The sequence below is a fragment of the Crinia signifera genome, chromosome 6 (assembly GCF_055691185.1).
Source record: "Crinia signifera chromosome 6, ASM5569118v1, whole genome shotgun sequence".
NCBI classification, from domain to species: domain Eukaryota; kingdom Metazoa; phylum Chordata; class Amphibia; order Anura; family Myobatrachidae; genus Crinia; species Crinia signifera.
Window position 1 is genome coordinate 85667143 of NC_139222.1, and position 27514 is coordinate 85694656.

Below are 27514 nucleotides of genomic sequence, written 5' to 3' on the forward strand. Positions count from 1 at the left end.
AAGCCAGTGCCCATGAGTTGGTTCCAAGCACTGGCATAGTAATAACCACTGCTGCCCCTGCAGGGACTTGGGGGCACAAGAGGTGCCAAAACCAGTGCTGGTGGACATATCAAATATGATGCCGGTTGTCAGCCAATTACACCATGTGGACTGGCAGCCACAGTTAGCAGTTGTTTGCTGGACTGCAAGCTCTGATTGAATCATGAGCCAGCACCATATTGAAGTATCTGCCAGACTCAGGGCCTTATTTTGGTTCATTCTTTCTGACAAAATCCTTCTTAGATGGGCAAAACCATGTGCACTGCAAGTGGGGCATGTGTTACTTGTGCAGAGAGAATTAGATTTGGGTGGGGTTTTACTTCAAAGTGAGATCTATATTGCAGTGTAAAAATAAAGCAGTCAGTATTTTCCCTGCACAGAAACAAAATTACTCACCCAAATCTAATTCTCTCTGCACATGTTACATCTGCCCCCCCTGCAGTGCACATGATTTTGTCCATCTAAGAAGGATTTTGTCAGAAAGAATGAACCAAAATAAGGCCCTCAGTGAGAGGGTAGCGGGAGCAAGATCTCCATTCTTCTCCCCTTAGACAGTTGTAGCAGAGGTGGTAGCAGCCACGGCCGTGGAGGCAGTGCTTGAGGGTGAGAAGCACTGGGGGCATTGTGTGTGGCACTTTGGGGGGAATTATGTGTAAGTGGCACTACTAGGGGCACCATGTGTAAGTGACACATTTGGGGCATTATGTGTAAGTGACACTTCACCAGGCATTTCATAAGTGGCACTACTGTTGGCTTTATGTATAATTTGCTGTTTTTTGGGGCATTGTGTATAATGGGTACTTTTCGGGCATTTGCAAGGTGCATTTTTGTGGACATTGTGTAAGTGGCACTTTTGGGGCATTATGTGTAACTGGAACTACACTACACTATAGTACAATTGTTAAGCGCAATGGAATCTGCTGCGCTATATAAGAAACTAAATAAATAATACTGGAGCCATTAAGTACTGTATATAAGCATAAGTACTGGGGGCATTACAGTGTGTGGCATTACATGTAAGTGTTATTACAGTGTGTGGTGTAATGGGCATAATGTGTATGTGCATTATTATAAGGAGGGAAAAGGATAAATAATGTAAGGGGCATGGGTGTGCCATTTGCAGAACTGGGGTATGAGATCTTTTCTCGCAGGTTGCAGTGAAGCCACACTTTTTTGGAATGCGTTCCTACTGCATGAGCACAGTTTTTATAATATCAATTGGGTGTGAGGGCACATTTTTAATGTTCACACTGGTAGTTAAATTGTCTAGGAACTTACCGATTTGTTTTAACAAAATGGCAAATGGAGATGTGGTAAGGGGCTGGCATAAGAAATATTTTTTTGCGGGGGGGGGGGGGGAAGCAAAATCTTTAGTTACACCATAGTTCCAAGCATGCCAGGCTGGATTTGTTAATAGAGCACACAAACCATAGGGAAGAGACAGAGACTAATCAGGTCACAATCCAAGCATACTGTATGCCCTTATTCAGATCTGATCGCAGTACAAATACAGGTGGGGCAGAAGTCACATGTACAGAGACAGTTAGATTTGTGTGACTTTATTTTGTTTCTATACAGGGTAAATTATTTTTTAAACTGCATTTTATATTTCAGGTTCAATACATCCCACCCAAATGTAACTCTCTCTATACATGGTTTGCTAATGTATTCATAGTCCCTCTCTTAGATCTTAAGCAGAGGGTTGTCTGGAGGAGAACACCTAGGAGGATGACAGTTATTGTTCCGGTCAACAACATAAACGATTAATGTCAGGACATCATGACTGACCTGCCTTGTCAACATGTGTTTTGAATAGGGCTTTAAAGGAGGCTGCTTTAAACTGTGGTGATGTGTGTGGTTTTTTTTGGGGGGGGACGGGACGACTAGGACATTATGCTTTGTCAGGTCTTGAGCGATGGATGCTTTTTGTTCAAAAGTAATACTAATTATAAAAGTGAATTCTCAATTGGATTATGCTACTGTATATTTATTATCTAGATTACCTCTGCTTCATTTATACATCTTTGTGTTCATGTTTATATAAAATGTACCTATAACTGGGAATTACATTCTTTTTTATATATTGACTATCATCATGAGTGTGCATTCTCCAGGACAATATTGTTAATCATCACATTTTTGCCATGGGAGGTATATTTGAGTCCAGTGCAAACAAGCCTTTGTGATTTATGATCTATGTAATAACATACGGTTTTACAGCATATGAGAAGTTCTCGCAAGGGTAAGTAATGATGTTCTATACACCACAAATTTTCTATCACGTGTGATGCCCTGTAAAATCTTTATTACAGTTGTAGTGACGAGGTGCATGAACTTCTAACCAATAATCAAATAAAAGACAATTCATGCAACCAGAAAAAGATACCAACCTGTAAGTACATCTACAGTATCAAGACTTCAGACGTTACCAAAGGGTCCTTAATGTTTAATGTTTTGTCTAAAACTGGATCAGAGCTCAAACTATGCCATTATTTCAATATGGAGTTGTGGATGATCTAATTCACACCCGATTGCATGGCTGTTGATTTTAAGAGCCCAGCAACCAGGTATACGCCGCTCTGCCAGAGTGAAATCCTGCCCTTTGGATGGCTTGCGAAAAACTGGATCGGGTATTAGTCTGAAAATTCATTCACAAGACGCCCACCATCAAATGATTTCCCCATGTGTGCAGAGTGTAAGTTCCCATGGACTTACTTGGTGGCTGCAATAGAATAAGTCAGATCAGGGGCTGGAGCGGACGTCACACACCCTCCCTTCAAATGCCTGGCCACGCCTGCGTTTTTTGTTCTGACACTCCCAGAATACCTTGGGTTACCTCCCCCAAATGCCGGCTTCATGTCAATCACCTTGCGAATGGCCGACGATTAAAAAAAAGTAGCAGGCTTTCATCACAGGATTGCCTATGAATTTGTACGATCTGGTCTGAATTAGGCCCTGTGATAAGAAATGTGAAAAAAATATTTCTCCATTTCACTTCATATTTCTATGATGGAAATGTTTACCCTTCATTACTGTCAGTGCCCTCAGTGGCGTAACTAGGCATAGGCAGCCCCAGCGGTCGCGGGGGGGGGAGCCGGCGCCACTGGGGCGCAGGAGGGTCACGGCTCTCTCGGAGCCGAAGGCTGTCCTGTGCAAGCTGCTGGGAGAAAGCTAAGGATGTACTGCTGAGCTGCCTGTAGGTGGCGCTGCAGCGCAGAGATCCTCGGCACTCAGGAAGCTCTTCTCTTTGGCCCTTATTCTGGTTGGTGCGGCCGGAGCCGCACACGGTGCTCCGGCCGCACAAACCAATCCCCGCCCACGAGACGGATCGCCACGGCCGTCCGTACACGGACGGCTGGCGATCCGCATAAAAATGGTGGGGCGTACGCCTCCACCATGGTGGGAGCTGCCCCCTGCATTCGATGGTCGTCGACCATCGAAGGCAGGGCCGCACGCCACAGCAGCTCCCGCAAGCTGAGACCACACGGACAATCGTCCGTGTGATAGCTTGTATGGGGGCTGAGAGCTGACATCCGGCGACGTCAGCTTTCCGCCCCCATCAGTGGCGTCATACCCTGATTAGCATGCATACGCCCCGCGTTTGCATGGGAACGCCCATGAAACGCGGGGCGTATACATAGGGAAATGAGGGTATGAAGCCCCTCACGCCCCTATACGCCCCCTTTGCGGCGGACGAAATACGTCTGCGGCGAATGGGGCTGCACATGCGCAGATTGACCTCTGCGCATGTGCAGACTAAAAACATCGGCGGTACGGCCGCACGCGGGCCGTACCGTCCGATTCAGAATAAGGGCCTATGTGTCTACAACGCATGGGGCTGCCTGAGACACGAAGATTAACCTGCCTGGAATGGACAACTGACAGGTCTGTGTCCCTTGTTGTGGGTGCCAGCTGGAGGGGCATGGGCAGGGGGTGAAGAATGTGGGCACCATTAATGTATGCTGGTGGCCCAGTGAGCACTATGTTTTCCTGGTAGCTGCAGTGGGAAGGGGGAGGGCTGGGTATGTGGAAACTGGGTGCCCTCCATTGCTTGTGGGGGTTATTTGTTTTAGTATTGGTGTTTGTAAGTATGCTGTTTGTATGTATAATGTATGTATACTTTGTTTAAATGCTATGTGTGAGTGTGTGTGTGTTTTTGTCCTTTGTGTATACTATGTGTGTCTATAGCTTGTGTATATTTATAAATATGCTTTGTGTGTGTGTATGTATGGTATCTGTGCCTGTATGCCATGTGTGTGTATGTCCTTTGTGTCTATGGTATGTGTGCGTGTATGTCCTGTGTGTGTGTTTATGTGTATGGTATGTGCGCGTGTATGTCTTGTGTGTCTGTATGGTATGTGTGCTTGTATGTCTTGTGTGTGTATATGGTATGTGTGCGTGTATATCCTGTGTGTCTGCATGGTATGTGTGCGTGTATGTCCTGTGTGTGTATATGGTATGTGTGCGTGTATATCCTGTGTGTCTGTATGGTATGTGTGCGTGTATGTCCTGTGTGTCTGTATGGTATGTGTGCTTGTATGTCTTGTGTGTGTATATGGTATGTGTGCGTGTATATCCTGTGTGTCTGCATGGTATGTGTGCGTGTATGTCCTGTGTGTGTATATGGTATGTGTGCGTGTATATCCTGTGTGTCTGTATGGTATGTGTGCGTGTATGTCCTGTGTGTCTGTATGGTATGTGTGCTTGAATGTCCTGTGTGTGTCTATGGTATGTGTGCGTGTATGTCTTGTGTGTCTGTATGGTATGTGTGCGTGTATATCCTGTGTGTCTGCATGGTATGTGTGCGTGTATGTCCTGTGTGTGTATATGGTATGTGTGCGTGTATATCCTGTGTGTCTGTATGGTATGTGTGCGTGTATGTCCTGTGTGTCTGTATGGTATGTGTGCTTGAATGTCCTGTGTGTGTCTATGGTATGTGTGCGTGTATGTCCTGTGTGTCTGTACGGTATGTGTGCGATTACTGTATGTGTGCATGCATGTCCTGTCTGTATGTATGTATGTATGTGCGTGTATGTGATGCATGTCTGTATGGTATATGTGCATGTAAGTCCTGTGTGTCTGTATGGTATGTGTGCGTGTATATCCTGTATGTATTAGAAACATTTCTGGGTAACGCAGGATCTCTCGACAATAAAATATGTGTATATACACACACACACACACACACACACACACATATATATACCTCAAGGCCCACCTGTCAGCTCTGAAGGGGGTATCTTATTTGTGGATTGGCACTCACCCTAAATGTCCATACACACTGGGCATTTTTGCCCAGTGTGTATGGATAGCGATGTGTTAAGGTGTCCATACACTGTCTGCAATGTCTCGCAGCAGTGTACGGATACCCGATAGCCTGCGAGGACCTTCCCGGCGGCAGGGACGCATGCGATTCGTTGTGATGGATTGCATGCGTCCCTGTTTCCCACCCGCCTCACCACCAGGAGAAACGGGTGGTCGGACGGCCTACCGGTCCGACCACCTGGTCGGGTCAGTTGCGCATGGGAGCGCGCATCGGACCCGACGGCATGTCAGGGAGGGACGACTTGGGCCGATTGGTCGCAATCGCCTTAAGGGTCATTATGGTGTGTGGTATAATATGTAATAGACATTACAGTGTTTTGCATATTGTCTAATAAGCACTGCCACACACCTTTTTGGAATGGGCACACTATAGGTTCTTCATAAATTCTTTGTGTTTTTCTTTAATTTGGGGGGGGGGGGGGTGTTTTAATTGAGAGCCGAATTGCTGAGAAACTGTCCTGTTTCTTTTACCAAAAAATGGAAGGAAGGAGGGGGGGCGCCAGAATTTTTTTGGCAGGGGGGAGCAAAATTTCTAGTTACGCCACTGAGTGCCCTGATTACTATGGGGCCTCACTCAGCTGTCACTCATGGTAATGAGGACAGCCGCTAGCCGGGCAGAATTGAAAGCGGTTACAGCAGAAGCTGTAGACCACTGGAGGAGATTCAGGAGCAGGGTATCTGTGTTCCTATCCTGCTCCTGAATCTCCTCCAGTGGCCTACTTTCCCTCTACAGCCACCCCTAGAGAGGACGCCTGATTTCAGGGCCACACCATTGTATATCCCTCCAGCGGTTTGCTCTCGGATACCATTAATATTGGTGAGGATGCAAACAGCAGCCAGTGGGACACTGCACCTAACTCTCCTCCAGCGGTGAATCAATTCATGTTAAAGTGCACTGTTCATCTGACTTCCATCTTTTCCAAAAGCCAATGGTTGCTTCATTATTCCAAATACCTGCGGGTGTGCCATTTTATTGAGTATATTATTAATATTTTATCTCTATTTTTTTTATTTTTCTTGTGTGGTGTGTATTGTAATTTTTATGTCTTGCATTACAATTAAGTAAATCGGTACTTGTTTCCTAGCATGGCGCCCCCGTTTTTGATCGAAATGCATCGCAGCGAGCCCCGCGAGGGGACGTGGATTACTTTGCATGTATTCCGCATCCCCTCGCGGGGATCGCTGCGCTCGCCACGCTTCGGGCTCGGTGGCTCGCTGCACTCGCCACACTATCTAAAATCAACTCCAAGCCGACGTGGATAGTGGGGGTATGAAAAGGTTGAAGGACGCGTATCGCCGCCCCTCGCGGGCTTGCTGCACTCGCCACGCTTCGGGTTGGCGTTGATAGTGGAGGTGGTGTTGACAATGGGGGTGCATTTAACATTGTAAGCACCCATCAGGGTGCTTGTACAATTAAAAATCACATTGCATCGCATGCCATTTGTTGGCATGCGATGCTATGCGATATTTAATTGTACATTCATGTTAATTTACGCAAGCAATGCATCGCATACCATCGCATACCACTATATAGGGTATGCGATGGTATGCGATGGGCGCCGTACTAGGAAACAAGTACAATTTAATCAATGACTTTTAAATCACTTGCTTATTATTGGATCATCAGCACTGCTATATTCTTTGTGTTTTTTCTGGTTTATTCCTTGTAGGGACTGACTATCCCTACCCTTAGCAGCTGCTTATTTTGGAACCCAGTCCATATCTCAGGCACCTGAGTTTATTCTTAATAGAATTATTTTTCTCCAGCAATCTCTACTAGCTTCACAAGAAAATCCAGAGGCACCAGCAAATCCCCTTGAAGGCCCTTAAGCTGTGTACACACAGGGGCGATTTCAGCACCTATCACTGGCAATATGGTCGCTGAGCGACCATATTGCCAGTGATTTGTTGGTGCTGTTGGTGATAAATCACCAGGTGCGCGCTCCCGTGTGCAGCCCCTGATGGTAGCTGGTTGCAGGAGCTTGCTGTTTCCCTGCCTCTTCCCCCGGCAGAGTCTCCTGTTCATCAGTGACCATCTCTGGTCGCTGATGAACTGGAGACACTGAGCAATATATCTCCCCCGTGTGTACACAGCTTTAGAATTGTTGGACCCTAGGGCAGCTGCCCAGTAAGCCCATATGTTTTGCAGTAGTTACACAAAGCAGTCATACAACAGATATAAAGCAGGTAGAAAAAAGGAAAAATATTTGCTCAGCACACCCCAAACAAACAGCAATGAGATTTGAATGCTACATGATAACAGAAATTCAGGAGGTAATAACACCAGGTACTGTATGCAGTACGTGCAGCCGATCTGGCCAGGAGCATATAGGGTTAATACAGGTGATGTGCATGTGGTGTAGCCCACCCCTGTATAAATATCTAGCGGTGGTGATACAGGAAATATTGGCAGAGTGTCACGGGAATGTACAATCTATGCTGTAGACCAGGGGAGGGGAACCTCAGGCCCTGGGGCCGTATGCGGCCCCCGTAGCCGTCTGAGTGGCCCTCCCACCCACCAGGCGGCTTTGCCGGGAGCCAAGTATAGGGGAATTCTCACGAGAGGTCGGTAGTTCTCGCAAGATTCCTCTTAATCAACAGCAGCCGGAGACTGTCAGTTCTGTTCTGCAACAGCCACCGGAGTGTGTGACGGCTGCAGCAGGACAATTTGTAAGAGACATTTTTACATATGGCCCCGAAGGATTTTTTCCCCATACAAACGGCCCTTGGCACAAAAAAGGTTCCCCACCTCTGCTGTAGACACACTCAGGTGCACATCCTCAGTGAATGAGGAAGAAGAAGAGTTGCTGTGCGCAGAATCCAGGTCTGTGACACACTTCTGTCTTCATAAATAACATAACAAAAGTATTTCTATGTAACAAAGCATCATTAGGCAACATCAATAATCATTGCAAGATGTGTGTACACAAATATGTGGTATATTAAATGTATACAAATACTTATGAAAACAAGGAGCGCTCATACATTGAGCATGTGTTGGGCAAGACTGGGAAAATAAACTGAAGCAATTATTAAGAACTGACTCAGTATTCTGCAACCAATTCATGAAATCAATAGGGGTTAATTTACTAAGATAGGAGGTCTATTGAAGATAGCAATAGCATAGCAATTAATCCAACTCAGAATCAGGCAAAATGAGGAGAGATCCTGCCCCTTCAATAGACCCTACCTCCATGAGGGCTGCTTTCAGAGACATCCCGATCCATTCCTGCATTAGGGTGGGGGACTCGGGGCAGATGGTTAGTTACTAAAGAAGCTTGTGTTCTCCTTTTCGGGATACTGGGTTCAATGTTTTGACCGCCGGCTTTCTCACCGCCGGGATATCATATGTAGCCCGCCATTACAGTCCCTGTTGGTGTAATGGTCTGGCATCTTAATAGTGTTATCCATATAGTGTATATAAAATACAGTGGCAACTTTATTCAAATCTAATAATAGAAATTCAGTAGTTACTTCTTGTGTGTATAAATATTAGTTTGCCCCAGTTGTGTAATTTGTTGTGTCAGATTATTTATTATATTGTTGCTTTAATATCTTTTAGCATTTTGTCATAGATAATTGTCATATAATGTGATTAGAATAATCAATACGACTGAGTAATACAATGCCTCCACCCTCGTCTGCAGGGCGGACAATGGCATGTTTATTCATGTGTAAAGCTAATAAATCCTTTTTGATACAATTTACTAATGAAGTTGTTTTAAATCATGAAGAGCCTACGGTTTCACTAATCTAGTAAATGAATCATATACTGTAGGGATTACATGACGAAGGAGAAAAATACTTTTACCCCAAACCAACCTTGTGCCTACTAAAATAAACCTTTTATCTACTAGACAATCTTTTAATATAATTATAATAATCTTTTAATATAATTATAATAGACACATCCCTATTGGTACACCTAGGAACAGTGGCGTAACTACAAATTTTGCTCCCACCTGCCGAAAAGTTTCTGGCACCCCTATGCTGCTTAAGTAGGCGGCAGCGTCCACCCGCATGCTTAAGCAGCACAGGGGTGCCAGATCCCTGTGCTCCCCTATGTATATATACATATATATGTACAGTACATATACATATACACACAACTTACATCATATTGTCTGCATCTGCCCTGGCAGGCAGGCACAACGAACCTAGGAGGTGATTCTAGAGAATCCTTGTCACGCCACCCCAGCGAATGCACGCCCCCCTGCCAGCATTTCCCCTCACAACCATGCGAGGGGATGTGTCACAAAGACACATTTCTCACTTGTGCCCGTAGCAGGAGAAATGATTTGATGGTAGCCGACCATCAAATGATTTCTCCAGCCTTCGCAAATATAAGTCAGTCAAGACTGACTTATATTTGCGGGCAGCGGGACGAAAACAGGGCGGGTGGCTGATGTCATGTGATGTCAGCGGCGCACCCCGGCACACCTCATCCTGCCCACAATCTCATGGGAACACCCTGCATTTTCATTTTCACGGTGGGCTTCCCATGGGCGCTATCCGAGCTCGCCGACCGAAGCAATTACAATCATCTACTTAATTTTCTTTTTCTTTACATGAAGTGTGTGTTCAGTTCTTGGTTCTGCTCTCCAACTCCATGGCTTCTTTCCGGCGTCTCTCCACGCGTTATTCAGGACCCAGAGTGAGGGAGGCAACCAGAATATGGCTCCAGCTGTCCCTGCCCACAACTCTTTTCACAGCAGCCAATAGGCGCTGTGTTTAGTCTTCTAACCAATAGGAGCCAGGGGCACTGAAGAGTTACATTACCAGGCATCGCCTTTCTGTTGCTGCATAAGCCTCTGCAGTCCGGTTTTTCAGTGCGCCCACCGCAGACCCTGTCTGTGCTGGCTCCTCCAAGCCACCTCAGGGTCTGCGGCACCATAAGTACGCCACTGTCTAGGAACCATAAGTTAAGATAAGCACTGAACTGATTAGATCTTTTTTAGCTATCACAAAAAGTGCTTAATCAATCTAGGTATTACAATTACAGTGTCATGTTGGAGCGCTTCTCCAGCACCTTACATCCAGGACACAGGAGTTTATAAAGAAGTAAAGAAAGTTGGTCCCTCTTTGCTATATTTTCAACTGTGTCTTCTTCTCTGGTATTTATAATTAGAAGTCATATTTTGCTATTTTGCCCCATTCCCATCATTGGCAGCACTGCTGTCTGCATTATCAGCCCCAAAGTTCAACTAAATAAATGAACGTTCAGTGACAGTGACTGTTCAGAGTCTTACTTTTCTGCCAGCTCAACCTGGCAGTGCTGTAGTCTCCTGTCTATAGGCTCCACTGGCGCATGCATAGAATAACAAAAGGGTAGCACGGATGGTGTAATGGTTAGCATTACTGCCTCACAGCACTGATGTCATGGGTTCAATACCCACCATGGCCCTAACTGTGCGGAGTTTGTATATTCTCCCCGTGGGTTTACTCCGGGTACTATACACTGTAAAGCGCTGCAGATTATGGGTGCACTATATAAGAAACTGTTAATAAATAAAATAAATACATATATTAAAGTCGGAATGGGAGAGAAATGGTATCACTGCAAGTTATATGTGCTGATACTGCTTCTCCCTCATTTATTAATGTACGTTATAATTCACTGTCATATTAGCACTGTTATCTTCAAGATGTATGCAGCAGGTGTTGTTTACCCATCAGGGACAGCTCTGTCCATGGCTGCGGTGGTTGCCAGCTCTGAGCTTCACCGGAGATCTCTCAATAAGATCTCTCAATAATAGCGAGATCTCACATATGCCCAATATGCTATGTGCCCTGGTGGGGTTCACCGGGGTCGTGTTGGGGTTTGAGTGATTTTTTTTATTGCCCACTCCTGCAAACTACAGATGGGCTCCCTCCTCTCGTAAGATCTGTAGATTCTGGCATTGTGCACATGTTTCCGAAAAACATGACGTTCCTCATGTTCCGGAGACCAAAATAGCACCATGGTGCTATAGCAGCATGATCTGTGCCACTATAATACATCTCTCCAAAGAACACCAATCATGGGCAGATGACAGAGGAAGAGCACAGTTTATTGTAGAAGTAGATGAACTTGTTTCCTCTGTCGCTCTTAAACTCTTATAATCCCCCTTCACCACGAAAAATGGGCAAAGCAGGTTCTCACTTTGTGAAGGCAATTACAGTTGAATTAGGGCCAGTATTCAATGGCCGGGGGTCGTGGGCGGCAGCGAATCCCGTGTTGGATTCGCTGCGCTTTCGCCGTGATTCTCCCTGCTTGCAGATTCCCCGGCATCCGCCCGTCCACTGTATTCAATGTGTCAGGGGCTCTCCGCCCCTGACAGTGAAAATTACTCCCCATGGCGAATTGCTCTCCCCTGCTTCTGTGGCTACACTGCCACTACAGGGGATGGAGCGGAGTCACGGCGGGGGATCACACTAATGCCGCCGGGAGCCTGAGCACGGGTCCAGCAGCAGCATCAGTAGCAGACCTCCGGCTCCAGCGCTGACATCTGCTATCATCGCGCTGGGGCTGCTGGAGGTCTGCTACTGCTGCTGGAGCCGTCTCTCCCTACTGGTAGCTGCTGAGGCAGAGGCAGGTCAGTGTCCCGCCTGTTGCCCTTCTGGATCGGGGAGCAGAGCGGGCGCCGTGTCGGGGGTGTCCCAGGCTGCTGAGCGGCATCTTCCTCCAGGCCCCCCCCCCCTTACCCCTCCACAGAGCTCCGCACTTTAATGAACAGGCTGCCGGAGAACTATTGCAGGGGGGTGGTATTGTACCCCAGCTCCGCTGCATGGGCTCCCGATACCTGTGCGCACAGGACCAGGCAGACTCCAGTCATCCATCTGCGGTGTCAGTGCAGGTCCCCGGCTGCCCATTTGTCTATATTATTATTTTATCTCATTCCGCCCGGCTGCCTGGCTGTCTGTGTCCCGGCTCTCTCCCCTCCTGCTCTCGCTGCTGCTGCTGGGGCTGTACGAGGCAGGGGAGGGAGAGAGGCAGGGGAGGGAGGGAGAGCGGCGGCTGTTTCACGCTGGCAGGACAGAGGGGAGGATATCGGTGGATACAACATTACAGCAGCAGGACTTCCAGATGTCCCTGGTCTCTCATCTCAGGAGGCTCAGTATGGACCCGAGCTGACAGGGAACAAGGAATGGATGCGGGGTGTCTGTGGTACCTGGGAGAGTTAGCGGGCTATTTCTCTACAGCTGTGGTAGAACTAAAAGTAGCAGCATGCCTTTACCAGTGGGACGTCTGCTGGGGCTGCAGGAGCTAGGCTTTCTGCCTGCATTACACGGCCCCCTCACTGCAGTGTCAGGAGTGCATATGTTGCCTTCCATTGTCAGCTGATGGCACCCGCATCCCTACCCGAACTACCCCCCCCCCCCCCCCCCCCGCCAGCGCTGCTCAGCTGGCTGTCAGTTTGGTGAGGGGGGGAACAAAATAAAAATAAAGAGGTGCTTGTAATGTGGAAAAAAAGCAAGACCCTTCAAATAAAATGAAAACTTTTTTTTTTTACATTAAAAAAAGAAAAGATAACATTTATTTTACAAGTACACATAACAATTCTCCATAAAAAGATGACGAATGCAAAATGGAGAATCATGACGAAAATCAATGGAGAAAGCAGTTCTCCATTTCAGCATTGAATACACTCCCGGCGAATTCCACTAAAAACACCATTGAAAACCACTGGCGAATCGCGGAGAATCACAAACAGAGAATCGCCAGACATTCACTCTTCATTTGCAGAGAATTGTGTCCATTGAATAGGATAGAATTGTTTTTCCAGTGAGAAAATTCCCTGTAAACCCGGGGAATTGACTGATTCCCCAGAAAATATGGAGAATCAGAGGCATTGAATACTGGCCTAGATGTCAATCACATTAAGCCTGATACTAGTCACTGAATGTAACCTTGTAACTCCAGTTACAGTTTGCAGCACCTAATACAATTAGAAACAACTTTTTATACTTCCACCAAGGCACTCACTCAATAACACACATTATAAACTTAACTGTATTTTTATAAAATCTATTTCCATTAAATAACTGATACTATTGTTTTTTTTATATGTTTACTATTATGATACATTGTTAATGCTTGTTTTTGCACTGTCAGTTTTGTCTATCATAAAACTGAAATCTACCTCTCCCTTCCTGATCTCTCTCCCTCTATCCTCACTCATATCTCCAACTGTCTCTCTGCTATCTACTCTTGGATGACCCAGCGCTTTTTTAGACTTAAAATATCAAAGACTGAGCTGATCATCTTCCCACCCTCCTGCATAAAAGTCATCCATCTCTCATCCTAACCTTTTGCTCACTTCTTCCCCTTCTGTGTCACCCCTGTCTGTCTAACCCTCCCCTGTAAGCTCTCACGAGCAGGGCCCTCTCTCCTCATGTGCCTTTCTTAGACTATATAAACCTCTGCCACCCTGATGATTGCTTCAGTGTCCAGTCCCCTGATGCAACTATACTTATTCACCATGTACTTGTCCTAAATTGTCTTTTACTTTAATTTGTTATCTGTTTTGCTCATTTATGTATTGTTAGGCACTGCGGAACCTTTGTGGCGCTATATAAATAAATGATAATAATAATAATAGGGTACTTGTGTAGTTTCACAGCACCACTGCCCGGCGTGTGGCGAGTGTAATGAGCCACCGAGCCTGAAGCGCGGCGAGCGGACAACGAGCCCGAAACATGGTGAGTGCATGCGGAATACACGTCAAGTAATCCGCGTCCCCTCACGGGGCTCGCTGCATTTCAGGCTCGTTTTCCGTGTCCCCTCACGGGGCACGCTGCCCTCGCCATGCTTTGGGATCGGTGGCTCCTTGCGCTCACTACACTTTATAAAATCAACTCCACATCGACGTGGATAGTGGGGGTATGAACCGGTCGGGAGGATGCGTACCGCGTCCCCGCATGGGACACACAGCGACCACCATGCTTCGGGGTGATGTGGATAGTGGGGATGTGCTAAATCGTATCACATGCAAATTGTATGCAAATCGCATGCAATTTGCATAAGATGCGATCCGGGGCCAGTGGCAACGTGAAACTACACAAGTACCAATAATAGTAAGGATGCAGGAAGCCAGGGGCATAACTGGAAAATTTGTGGGCCACCATAGCAAAATCTTGCAAGCCCCCTTCACCCCCCTCCCTTCCCCTGGCCTTTGTCACTACAATGCTCCTTAGGTGCAGGAGAGAGGGGGGTGAGTTAGAGAGGGAGAGAGAGGGTTCAGAACACCATAAACTGTATATGGTATTTTAGTAAGCGGCAGCATGTAGCTACATTACTTCATTTATTTTTTGGTACTTTTTAAACACCTTTACTTTGTACAAATATTAATCAACTGTCTATTAAATCTATTGCATGTCACTGTCTTTATAACTCCCCCATTGCCTATCTTTGTTGTGTGTACATTTTTAGCAGTTAAATTCCACTGTGAATCATTATATTATTTTAATATAACAAAGAAAGTCACCAAACCACTAAGACTTAGTTAAAAATACCATATCCAGGTTTAGTTAAATTGGTAATGATTAATAGATATATATTGAATGTTCATTTTATAAACATGTATAAACTTAAATCTATTTATTTGGCACACCCATAAAGATCAATCACAATTTCTGAAATAGAATGGCATATGCATTTTAAATGAAGTTAACTCCCTAAACTTTAAGCAAGCACATGTCTGTCAAGTGAACATTCAATTAAGGATAGTCTTGGAAGAGTTCCATTGATTGGTGAAGGGAATTTGAATGCTGTCCAACAATAAGGGATTAGCATATACTGTTTTGTATATAAAGAGCATCTTCTCTAAGAGTTAAAGTATCTTGGAAGTCTTTTCACTACCATTTTATCTCTCAAAAAGCCATCATGTCAGCAAAGGGAGGACAAAGCAAAAACCGTGAGTACAATAATCTATCAACAGAAAGTGTATAAATTTTGATGTACTGTATGCATAGAAAAGCATAGTAAAGATACAAAAATAATATAAAAATAGTTTAAGTACTTTTATTATCTAACAATTTTGAAACGAGAACTGTGGGTGCACTAGTAAGCTAATACCAATGTCAAAAACAGGGAAAAATTTAATTGCACATGGGAGCCCAACATAACCAGGTTATTTTAGTAGATTGTTTTATTGTTATGTTAATAACTCCCACCAATGCACTATGAATAAAATATGCATTGTGTAATGCACCCTTTGTTGTACATATTTAGGAAAGTTTAGGAGGTTGAGGAGGTTTGCAACTGTATGTCTGTTCAGAGGTTTTACATGTTATAGAACTCTTTCAGTGGCCACTATGTAGGAGGGGCTAGAGTACCGTTCAGCATTCAAATAGGGGAGCCACATCAACTGCCATTCCAAACTGACTCACTGGCAGTTGGTGTTTCTCCCCTATTTGAATATTTTACTGTGCTGCAGCCCCTCCTTTGAAACAGCCACTGGAACTCTTACAGTGTAAATTGTATTTATATATTTCAAAGTAGCAGGTAACACTTTCTAATTGTCCATTGAATGGACAACTAGAAAGTGTTAATAAATACATTAGTATTGTTGTTATTATTATTATTATTATTATTATTATTATCCTTTACTTATATAGTGCCACAAGAGATCAGCAGTGCTCAATTAAAGAGTACATAACTTAATAAGAAAACTATGACAATTGAGTACAATAGAGAACAGCTCTAGGGTACATAAACATAGCTGCATCAGCAGATGACACAATAAGTATCGAGGTGGCAGAAAATACAGTAGCAGAATTTTCTGTCATCGATGATGGTTTAAGTAGGAAAATGAAATGCATATGAGAGAAGAGAGAAGAACCCTGCTCTTGAGAACTTACATTCTATAACATTTTTACCATAAACTACTTCTTCATATAGACAGTAAATCATGCCATAATCAATGCTATAAAATTAATATTTCTTTTTTCAGCATGTGCTCCTGCTCCTGTAGAGCAATGCCAACCAGAACCAGTAGCATGCCAAGGTATGTGCATACATCAGCTAAAGCCCCACTGGTACCTTTTGAATGCATGTTGGTGGAAACCAGAGAGAATTTGGGCTTCCTATTTATTTTTCAGACATTTTTTATCATTATGGTTTGCACAGTTTCATTAACCATCCCTGATTGACCAGTTTTGTGTTTTCTTCAAATTAACCATATTTTACAAATTTTACAAATGTGGCTGAACCCCAATAGATGCAATTTGTTTCCACATAATGAAATATAATAAAAAAATATATGTATTGTATTTCCTTATTAGATCCTTGTGCTGTAGTTGACCCCTGTCAGGCTCAGGGCCAAGGTGGAATTGGTTCCCAAGGAGGATTTGGCGGGCAAGGTGGAGTCGGCATATCTGGTGGACAAGGTGTTGGTGTTGGTGTTGGTGTAAAAGGTGGAGTCGCTGGATCCGGTGGACAGGGTGGATTTGTTTCCCAAGGAGGATATGGTGGACAAGGAGGGGCTGGAGTAAAGAAATGAAACTACTTTTGCAAAAGCCCACTCCAAGCAATCAGATGGCACTGTTGTTTGTTGACACCGGAAAATATAATTAGTGTTTAAATCCCTATTATTGTATGAATTAACTGTACAGAGAAAAAATATATAAAAAAATTCTCTTTTACCAAGTAGATTAAATTGATTATCTCTCAATAATAACATATTGTTCAATAAATTATTCTTATTAAAAAATTTATTTTATTGGTTTTAGACTATAAAGAAAATGTAAAATAGACCTAAGCAGCAGTTATCAATCAGAGATACAAAAACTGAATTAGTAATGCTAAAATACAAGTTAATTTCAATGAACAAGGGATGATGTTGAGCACAAATTAATTTGAAGAAGTTCTTAGGGATAATCATTAGTTTATGTCTACATTTGGGATGCCTTTTCAACTTATTTCAGGTTTACAGAATATTTAGGCTTCCTATATAAATTATAGAGCTATTATATGCAGTGGCTCCTCTTACCTTTGCGGAGGAGGGGGCTGCCACGATGCACCCCCCTCCTCCGCTGCTGCTGCTGTGCTCCCCGCTGCTGCCCCTGCAACTGATTCCCGGTCCCAGCTGCCGGTCCCCTGCAGCTTCTTACATACTGCTCATGCGCTGGCCCCAGGCTACATGGGCTGCCTTTGCAGCAGCCCCCAGAGGCATATTCAGGGTCCCGGGTCTGGCGCATGCGCAGTATCATCCATGGGACTGCGCATGTGCAGAACCCATTTTGGGGGCTGCCCCACAGTTGCGCATTGAGAGGCATCCCAGAGGGAGGGAACACCTCCCAATGGGACTGCCTCGAGTGACTGGCAGATCGGACTTCCAATAGGAAGTCACTGCCAGTCAGATTGAAGCCAAAGCAGTCTCACAGACTGCATATGGCTTAACTTAGGCAAAGAACCGTGGCGGATTTTACCTGGGGGTGGGGCTGTAACCCTGCAGCGCATAGGTAAAAATTGCCAGTGCTTATATGCAAGTGACACTCCTCAGCAACCATGAGTCTGTGACATGTGATTCTCAACCATATTTCTCTCAAAATTTGAGAAATTGTAATCGTTATGTGAAATGGTTGCATCAATGTGGGCATAAAAAACTCCACCTCCTGCCTCCCTCTCAGTAAGTAAGCTGCCAGGCCCTGAATCTGTGGCACCTTGAGACTCATTCAGGTGTGTTTGCACCTGTGCTGTCATGCGGGACCTGATCTGTACATGCACAAACTGCGACGTAGGACTCTGGACAGCAGCCAGCTGACTGTGGTTGACAATCTGCTGCAGTTTGGTGGAATGAAAGGGCCAGCATATTGCTGCTGTTTAGTGGATGGAAAAGGGTTAGGAATCACCATTGTAGGGTTGACATTTTCTTGTCTCTACAATGAACAGCTTGTATGGCACTAATGGTGTTGTAAGCTTCCCAATGATGGGAGTGAGATCTAATGTGGTGTTCTAGGATGCATTTCAGATCACTACTGCAGCAGGAGACATCTGCATGTAATAGACGCCTTCTGCTGCATTACCATACAGCGATATCCCTACTGTTTCCTATAATTGTGGTAATTATCTGCACAAATGGGGCACAATGTACTATACAAGTTTATACTCAAGTCGAGTAGAACAATCCATAAGACAATCCCTAAACATACAGAAATATGAGTACAGACTCATTTTAATTCTTAACAATTTCAAAAACTTTTCTTTTGTTTTATTTCACTTAACACTTGACCCCCTTTGATGCGTTTACAATATACTAAAAGTTACGTTTTAACTATTTCTTTTGAAAGCTAGCAGTGTACTCCCCAATAGGGATCATTTATGTAATTCTTTGTGGACTAGATACATCTCTGTTGGTGTAGGACAGAAGACATCATTACTTTTTTCTCATGTTTTCAGATCACACCAATTGTTGTCTTTTGTTTCTGGCCTCCACTTTTGCATGCATTTTGACAGTATCTTTAGTGCAAATTACTTGTTTTGTTTCACAAACAGAGAAAAAAACTAAAGTCATAATGGCATGTCGCCTCAATAAACTAGGTGGACTGGGGCTGATTGCAGCCATGGAGCCTGTGCTCTCGGCATGACCCCTTCTATCTTTACAGTATGTCCGGCAGACAACAGAGCACCAGGAAGCTGCTGTGCTCAGCTGCCCCCACTCTCTGTGTGTGGCCAGAGTGGCCCATTAGACCATTGTTCCTTCTGCTAGTAAATCACAAACACTGGTAGCATGAAAATGACATAGAAGAAATGGATTTGTGCAGCCATAGAGAATTCTACAACTGGAAAGCTGAGGAAACTGTGGGATGATATGTCTATGACAAGGGGTATAAGCCCAGGAAGTATAGTTACTGAGTGGTGGCACATCTGTTCCTCAATAGAGATCAATTGCTTGGCTGGGGTACTGGTCCATTATAATACCCAGTTGAGGAGGATGGCTTGAGGTAGCAGCCATAGATATTAAGAAACTGAATACCTCCATATTGTTAACATCTGTAAAGGACATGGGTGGCAGCTGTATGAAATCCTGTATTAGCTTAGGATCCACTTGGGAGGTTATTCACCAGGAGACAAAGCTAGAAGGAGGGGTCAGGGGGTTTCTCCAACCAGCATCTGCTGACACAAGCAGTTCTCTAAACCCCAGCAGCAGGTTGCGGCCATGAGTCAGTTGGAGAGTGGATATACCCTTGGACAACGTATTGTTTAACCATACATCTGCCACAGCCAAGGAAGTGATAGCCATAGGAACGAAGGAGGCAGGACTAGACAGAACAGTGACATGTCACTGGCCTGTACAGCTGCCACAATTAGGACAGCAGAGAAAAAAGTTACAGCTAGAAGAAGTGAGGTGGTGGGACAAAATGAGAGCAGGATTCCCCATGGCTGATGCACGGGAAAGAGATGAGAGACTCTGAATGAATACAATGTCAGCCTGGACTCTGTGCCCGTGAAAGGAGAGAGGTGAGCACAAATTCATAGACACACCAGGCCATGCTACATGATACCAACTACCCTGATTCTTGTTACAATACATGAACAGATCTGTGGATACAAAGGGGACACACACACACAGGAGGATAGGCCTGAGAGACACTAGGGAAACACTGCTTAAAGAGCCTGCATGGATAAAGTTGAGAGATACAGGGAGATGAGACTGTGACACAGGGGAGTGTTTGAGGCTGAGAGTCAATGTAGAGGGGATGAGGCTGAGAGACACAGTGGGTGTAAGGATGAGGAGAAACACATGGAGAATTTGTCTGAAACAACGGAGGATTAGGTTTAGAAACATACTGTAGTCTAAGAACTAGGTCAGGGAGAGACAGTGGAGATAAACCACTGGCTCCCTCTAGTACCCAGCCCCTTATGGCTGTTGACAGCACTGAATTCAGGTAGGACCTGTGCTTCTGCTGCTGCATCATGAAGGTATGGGTAATATTCACAAACAGCCAGGGGCTTGGTCCTGGCAAGAGGTGAGGTTTTATTCACTGTTTTTTGAGCCGACATGTGCCGACAGGCGGTATTTCATGCCCTACTATCCACTAGGGCGTGGTGGGAGAATAAAATAGTGTGCCGAGCGCAGCGAGGCACCGTGCCCAAAGCATAGCGAGCGATGCGAGGGGCTGCGGTTCACTCCAAACTGTGTCCATGTCGACTGTGTCGACATTTCGGCCAAAAAACAGTGAAATAAACCATGTCGACCTTTTGACTGTCGACATAGACACTGTCGACCTAATGGCAGTGTCGACCTAAAAACATGTCGACCTAATGAGCTGTCGACCTAATGAGCTTTCGACCTAATGACATGTCGACCTAATGGTATGTCAACCTAAAACCATGTCGACCTATTGAGCTGTCGAACTAATGGTGTTGATGTAATGGCTGTCTATGTAAGTGCTGTCTAATATCCGTCCCACATCCGATTACCTTGAGGTTTTGGATTCTAATGGATTTTGGCAAAACACCTCCTAAGTGTTTTGTGTTTGGATTTTTTTGGTTTTGGGTTCTGATTTTTTTGTTAAAAAAGCATAAAAACTGCTAAAATCGCAGAATTTCATTTTTTATTTTTGCTCATATGCTATATTAACCTCAATAACATTAATTTCCACTCATTTCCAGTCTATTATGAACATCTCACACCTCACAATATTGATTTTAGGGCAAAAGGTACACTGAGGTAGCTGGATAACTATGCTACGCCACACAAGTGTGTGGCACAAACACGTGGCTCATGTAAGAGTGGAACTGCAGCAGTATATACGGCAGTACTAGGCACAAGACAGGTAGATACGTCAGCAATACTAGTATATGTGCACCAGCAGAATTTATAATAATTGATTTTAGGGCAAAAGGTACACCGAGGTAGCTGGATAACTATGCTACGCCACACAAGTGTGTGGCACAAACACGTGGAACTGCAGCAGTAGATACGTCAGTACTAGGCACAAGACAGGTAGATACGTCAGCAATACTAGTATATGTGCACCATCAGAATTTATAATAATTAATTTTATTATTAGGTACTGCTTGGCACTCAGTGGCACATGTCAGTGCACCAGCAGCATGGAATTATTTTTTTACAGTCCCACACAGCACAAGTATTATTTTTTAATTAAATTAGATATAGCAGCCTAGTATGTAGTTGTACTACTAGGTAGGTACACTTAGGCAGTAACACTGCCAGTGGCAACAGTAGACTGAGTAAATAATACTGGCAATCTCTATTCACAGTATTCAGTGCAGGCAGCACCAGTGGACTACAGTATATATAATTAAATTAATTAAGTATTAATAATATAGCAGCCTAGTAGGTAGAGAAAATAAACTACTAGGTAGGTAGGCAGTAGCACTGCCAGTGGACAACACAAAAGGTAATTACACACCACCAGTAGCTTTATGCAGTGCACCAGCAGAATTTATAATAATTAATTTTATTATTAGGTACTGCTTGGCAGTGGCACTCAGTGGCACACGTCAGTGCACCAGCAGCATAGAATTATTTTTTACAATCCCACGCAGCACAAGTATTATTTTTTAATTAAATTATATATAGCAGCCTAGTATGTACTAGGTAGGTACACTTAGGTAGTAGCACTACCAGTGGCAAGAGGTGGACTGAGTAACTAAATAATACTGGCAGATTCAGTGCAGGCAGCACCAGTGGACTATATATATAATATAATTAATTATTAATATAATATATAATATTACAGCACAGCACCAGAGGTAGGCCCCAGCACAGAGGAGACAGTAGTACTACAGGTACACAGTTAGACTGTCCTCCTTGCTAGGTAGAGCCCACCCTAAGCAGAGAGGAGAACAGAGTACAGTGCAGCATTGAGGGAGACAGCCCCAGCAAATAAAATAATTACAGCAAAGCACACCAGAGGTAGACCGCACAGAGGAGACAGTAGTACTACAAGTACACAGTTAGACTACACAGCAGCACTGAGAGACAGCCCCAGCAAATAAAAAATATTGCGTTCAAGGTCAAGCTCACGTTTAAGCCCCAGCAGCAGCACCAACACACCTTCTCCCAACCCACTACTAGACTGGAGTGAAGATGGCGGGCGCAGCAGCCGCTTTTAAAGCCTCGCGAAATCCGGTGCCAGGAGATGACGTTCTGACCACACAGATGGACCCGAGTCAGGCGGGAATCTCTGAGCGCTGCTCGGAACCGGGCTCGGAATGATGACGTTCGTGGGGGCTCGGATCTCTGGATTCTGAGTCTGCACATCTCTACTTATCATGGCGGCTTCTTCAAGGATCAAGTGTATCCACTTATACACTTGATCCTTGAAGAAGCCATGATAAGTAGGCAGGGAAAGGCGTCGATCTGCAAATCTCTTCTCTGCCCTAAGGATTAGCAGGCTGGCCTCCGTTTTGATCCCTGAACGTCACTTCCAAGTGGAGTTTGACTGACGCTGCAGCAATCTGGATAACAGGTTTTGGGGACTAGTCTGTGGGTGCACCCCTTCTCCCTACACCTGTATACTATTAAGCCATTAAGGAATTGGTAATTATCGGTTAAGTCTACTATTGACTATACCAAAACAAACTAAAAACACCTAAATTGCTGGACTGTACTTACTAATTCTAACTAACAGATTGGCTGCACTTATACTAACTAATAACCTATCCGGATACACTCCTTACAGTTGGTACTAACCCTAGAACAAACCGGATGTCCTGACCACTTTTAAACTGATTTTTTTTTTTCTTTTTACTAAAATAATTTTATTTATTTATTTTTTATTTTATTTTCTTATCTATCCATCTTGGATATACTCTATAAAAAATTTTTTTTAAGAGCTACTGATTTTACTTTTTGGTGGTAGCAACTGGTACCTTTGAGAATTATTATTGAAGCAAATGTAAAAGTTGGAGTTCACAGGAGAGGACAATAATGACAGAGGTCAGGAAACCCAAGTAACTAATACTATTTTTACACCAAAATTCAAGATCCAACCCAGTGTTTAGAACACACTTCCAGTCCACGTAATCCAAGGATTTACCCCTTTTACAATGCTGTGCCAACATGGATGCAGCATCTGGAAGACCAACGCTTGGAGATGATATCAACTCTATGTGCTGCTAAATCCAAAGATCAGGACCACTGTGTGTATATATCATGCTAGGGGTGAGCATAGCACTTGGGAAAGCAGCAGCTGGGCTGCACTCAGTCTCTGCCTCTCGGAGGTGAATTTATGCTGCACTCATGCGTGCAGCATCCATTTACCTTCACTCTGGCACCGCTGCTGTCTGCATAGTAGGGCACTGCAGACTGCATGCGTCGTGTTCCTCCAACCTCTGGACTGATCACAAGACATTGCGGTTGGGAGGTATGTGCTCCCCCATTGTTGTGAATGGGTTCCTGGGTGTATTGCCTGGGTTACCCATTTGCACTGCACCCGAACATGGGTATTACCCTTGTTCACCTCTATTCAGTTTTTAGGGGTCATTTACATTGACACCCAACCCAGGTTGACCCGGCAATTACCCAGTAAATTTGTTTTATGTAAAAGTTTATAAGAAACACACACAAATTAGCAGAGGTGCCACATACACCACTACCACAAAAAGATAACCTTAATCTGACAATAATCATTTGAAACAGTCCATTTATTATAACTCAGCATGTCTTTCACTTATTAGCCATGTATTACATGTAAGTGTCCTGTAAAAAAAAAAAAAGGAAATATAATAAGGAAAACTACAGTACATGTCTATAGTACATTCTAAAACTCCTTTACATAAGACTTTCTACAAACAATTAAATCAATTGCATGTCATTGGATTTACAACTCCCCCATTGTCTTTGTAGTTTGTATTTATTTAGCAGTTGAATTCCACTGGGAATCATTTAATTATTTTAATCTAGCAAAGATACCACTAAACCTCTAAGACTGAGTTAACAATGTCATATCCACATTTAGTTGATTAATATATATGTGTGTGTGTATATAAAACGTTAATTTAATAAATATGCACACACTATTTGTTTGGCACACCCATAGAGATCAATCACAATTTCTGAAATAGAATGGCATATACATTGTAAATTAAGTTAACTCCCTAGCCTTTAAGCATGCACATGTCTGTCAAATGATACTTCAACATTCAATTAAGGATTGTCATGGAAGAATGTCATTGATTGGTGAAGGAAATTTGAATGTTATCCAACAATAAGGTATTAGCATATACTGTTTTGTATATAAAGAGCATCTTCTCTAAGAGCTAAAGTATCTTGGAAGTTTTTTCACTACCATTTTATCTCTCAAATAGCCATCATGTCAGCAAAGGGAGGAAACAAAAACCGTAAGTACAATAATCTATCAACTAAAAGTATATAAATACAATTTTGATGTACTGTATGCTTAGAAAGGCATAGTAAAGATACAAAAAGAATAGAAAAATAGTTAAAGTACTTTGTACTCTAATCATTTTGAAGCGAAAACTGTGGATGCACCAGTAATCTAATACCAATGTCAAAAACAGGGACTAATTTAGGAAAAACCATTGCACATTTGAGCACAACATAACCAGGTTATTTTAGTCTATTTGAATAGATTATTCTATTTGTATTTTACTAACTCCCACCAATGCACTATGAATATAATATACATTGTACAAAGCACCCTTTGTTGTAAAATGTTAGGGAATTAAAAATCTTTGATGAGGTTTGCAACTGTATGTATGTATACTGGATGGTTTTACATGTTATAGAACTCTTTCAGTGGCCACTCTGTAGGAGGGGCCGCAATACATTTACAAATTCAAATAGGGGAGCCACACCAACTGCCATTCCAAACTGACTCACTGGCAGCTGGTGTTTCTCCCCTACCTGTATTTGAATTTTTTACTGTGCTGCAGCCCTTCCCCTGGAGCTTTTAAGGTGCCCATACACGGTGCAATAGCACCGTGCGATGCAATGCCGGCTCCCGCGGGCATCGCATCGCACAGTACAAATATTATGTATTGCACATACTTTTTGGATCACATCGCACGCAAATTGCATGCAAAATGCATGCAACGCGATCTAGCCCATAACGGGTGCGATCATCACACCGTGTATGGGCACCTTAACATTGTAAATTGTATTCATATATTTCAAAGTACCGGTAGTGGGTATTTTACCATGAAATGGATGATTACAAAGTGTTGATAAAGAAATTTAATATTTCAGTAAAATGTATTCTGTTTGATTCTATTTGTCCTTTTTTATTAACAATAATAAGCAATGTAGCAATGGACATTAGTTTTATCAGAAGTTCTGTCACAGGAACTTTTTCATGATCTATTCTAGGTTAAATTTAGAGATGTGCAGGCTCTGATTTACTCTGATTTCAAAGCAGGATCTTATTGGCTATCGCAAATCACATGACAGTTGTTGACTGTTGATAGCCAATAAGATCCTGCTTTGAAATCAGAGTAAATCAGAGCCTGCACATTTCTAGTTAAAATACAGGGCCAGTTGATAAAGGGAGGTTGGAATCACTAGAATTACCTCTGAGCATATTGGTGGTAGTGTAACCTCTGACTGAGGTAATTAATATGTAAGAATAGCGGTATGAAGCAGACAGGCTGTAGCAAATCAGACCATAAAAAACACCTTGGTTTTAAATGAAAGAGTCTTGATGATAATCTCTATGCTCTTGAATGCACATGTCTTCCACTCTGCACTTTGCAGTTTATGTAAACTTAAATTATATCTTTATGTCTAAAGTAGCAGAGATATTTTAAAGGTAACCCTCACATTATAATACAATTTACTGAAACTGTAGTTCCACCCCTTTCTATTATTATTATTATTATTATTATTATTATTATTATTATCCTTTACTTATATGGTGCCGCAAGGGATCAGCAGACCTCAATTGAAGTGTACATAAATGAATAAGCAAAACAATGACTTACCGTTGAGTACAATAGAGCACAGCTAAAGGTTACATAGACATAGCTGCATCAGCAGACGACACTTAAATCAGTATCAAGGTGGCAGAACAAAGCAAAATTTGGTAAATAGGAAATTGAAAAGCATATGAAGAGGGCCCTGCTTTTGAGAACTTACATTCTATAAACATTTTTATCCTTAACTACTGCTTCTTATAGACATGAATGTTATAAGTAAATCATGCCATAATCAATGCTATAAAATTTACATTTCTCTTTTCAGCATGTGCACCTGCTCCTGTAGCGCAATGCCAACCAGAACCAGTAGCATGCCAAGGTATGTACATACATCAGCTAAGGCATCATTGGCACCATTTGAATGCATGTTGGTGGAAACCAGAGACAATTTGTGATTCCTATTTATTTTTCAACATTTTGTATGCCTATGGTTTGCCCAATTTCACAAAACCATGCCTAATCTTAAAATATGTGAGCTTAGACCATTTTTGCATTTTCGTTAAATGAATCAACCTTTTACTGTATACAAATATCGGTTAACCCCAATAGATGCAACTTGTTTCTATGTTACTGAAACATAATTAAAAATATATGTATTGTATTTCCTTTTAATCCTTGTGCTGTAGTTGACCCCTGCCAGGCTCAGGGCCAAGGTGGCATTGTTTCCCAAGGAGGATATGGCGGGCAAGGTGGAGTCGGCATTTCTGGTGGAGAAGGTGGATTTGTTTCCCAAGGAGGTTATGATGTACAAGGTGGTGGAAAAGGTGGAGTTGCTGGATCCGGTGGACAAGGTGGATTTGTTTCCCAAGGAGGATATGGCGGGCAAGGTGGAGTCGGCATATCTGGTGGACAAGGTGTTGGTGTAAAAGGTGGAGTCGCTGGATCCGGTGGACAAGGTGGATTTGTTTCCCAAGGAGGATATGGTGGACAAGCAGGGGCTGGAGTAAAGAAATGAAACTACTGTTGCAAAAGCCCACTCCAAGCAATCAGATGGCACTGTTGTTTGTTGATACAGAAAATATAATGTGTTATATAGTGTTCAATCACTATTATAGTATGAATTAATTGAACAGAGAAAATACTATTAAATATTCTCTTTTACCAAATAAATTAATTTGATAATCTCTCAATAATGACACATTGTTCATGAAATTATTCTTATTAAAATATTTATTACAGTATATTGGTTTTAGACTATAAAGACAAGATAAAAAAGACCTAAGCAGCAGTCATCAATCAGAGATACAAAAACGGAATTAT

At 43.3% G+C, this 27514-nt stretch overlaps 1 long non-coding RNA gene across 2 annotated transcripts; it reads left to right on the forward strand.

Annotated features, from left to right (window-relative positions):
- The first annotated feature begins 3854 nt into the window (after positions 1-3854).
- On the forward strand, positions 3855-27277 carry LOC146007005 (uncharacterized). 2 transcript variants are annotated; one of them, XR_014444190.1, is made up of 5 exons: positions 3855-3924; positions 16299-16352; positions 16630-16707; positions 26520-26573; positions 26881-27277. It is a non-coding gene; the product is annotated as an uncharacterized LOC146007005 (long non-coding RNA). The 2 variants fall into 2 exon arrangements; XR_014444189.1 differs by lacking the exons at positions 26520-26573; positions 26881-27277 and having other exon boundaries at positions 16630-16902.
- The last annotated feature ends 237 nt before the right edge of the window (positions 27278-27514 follow it).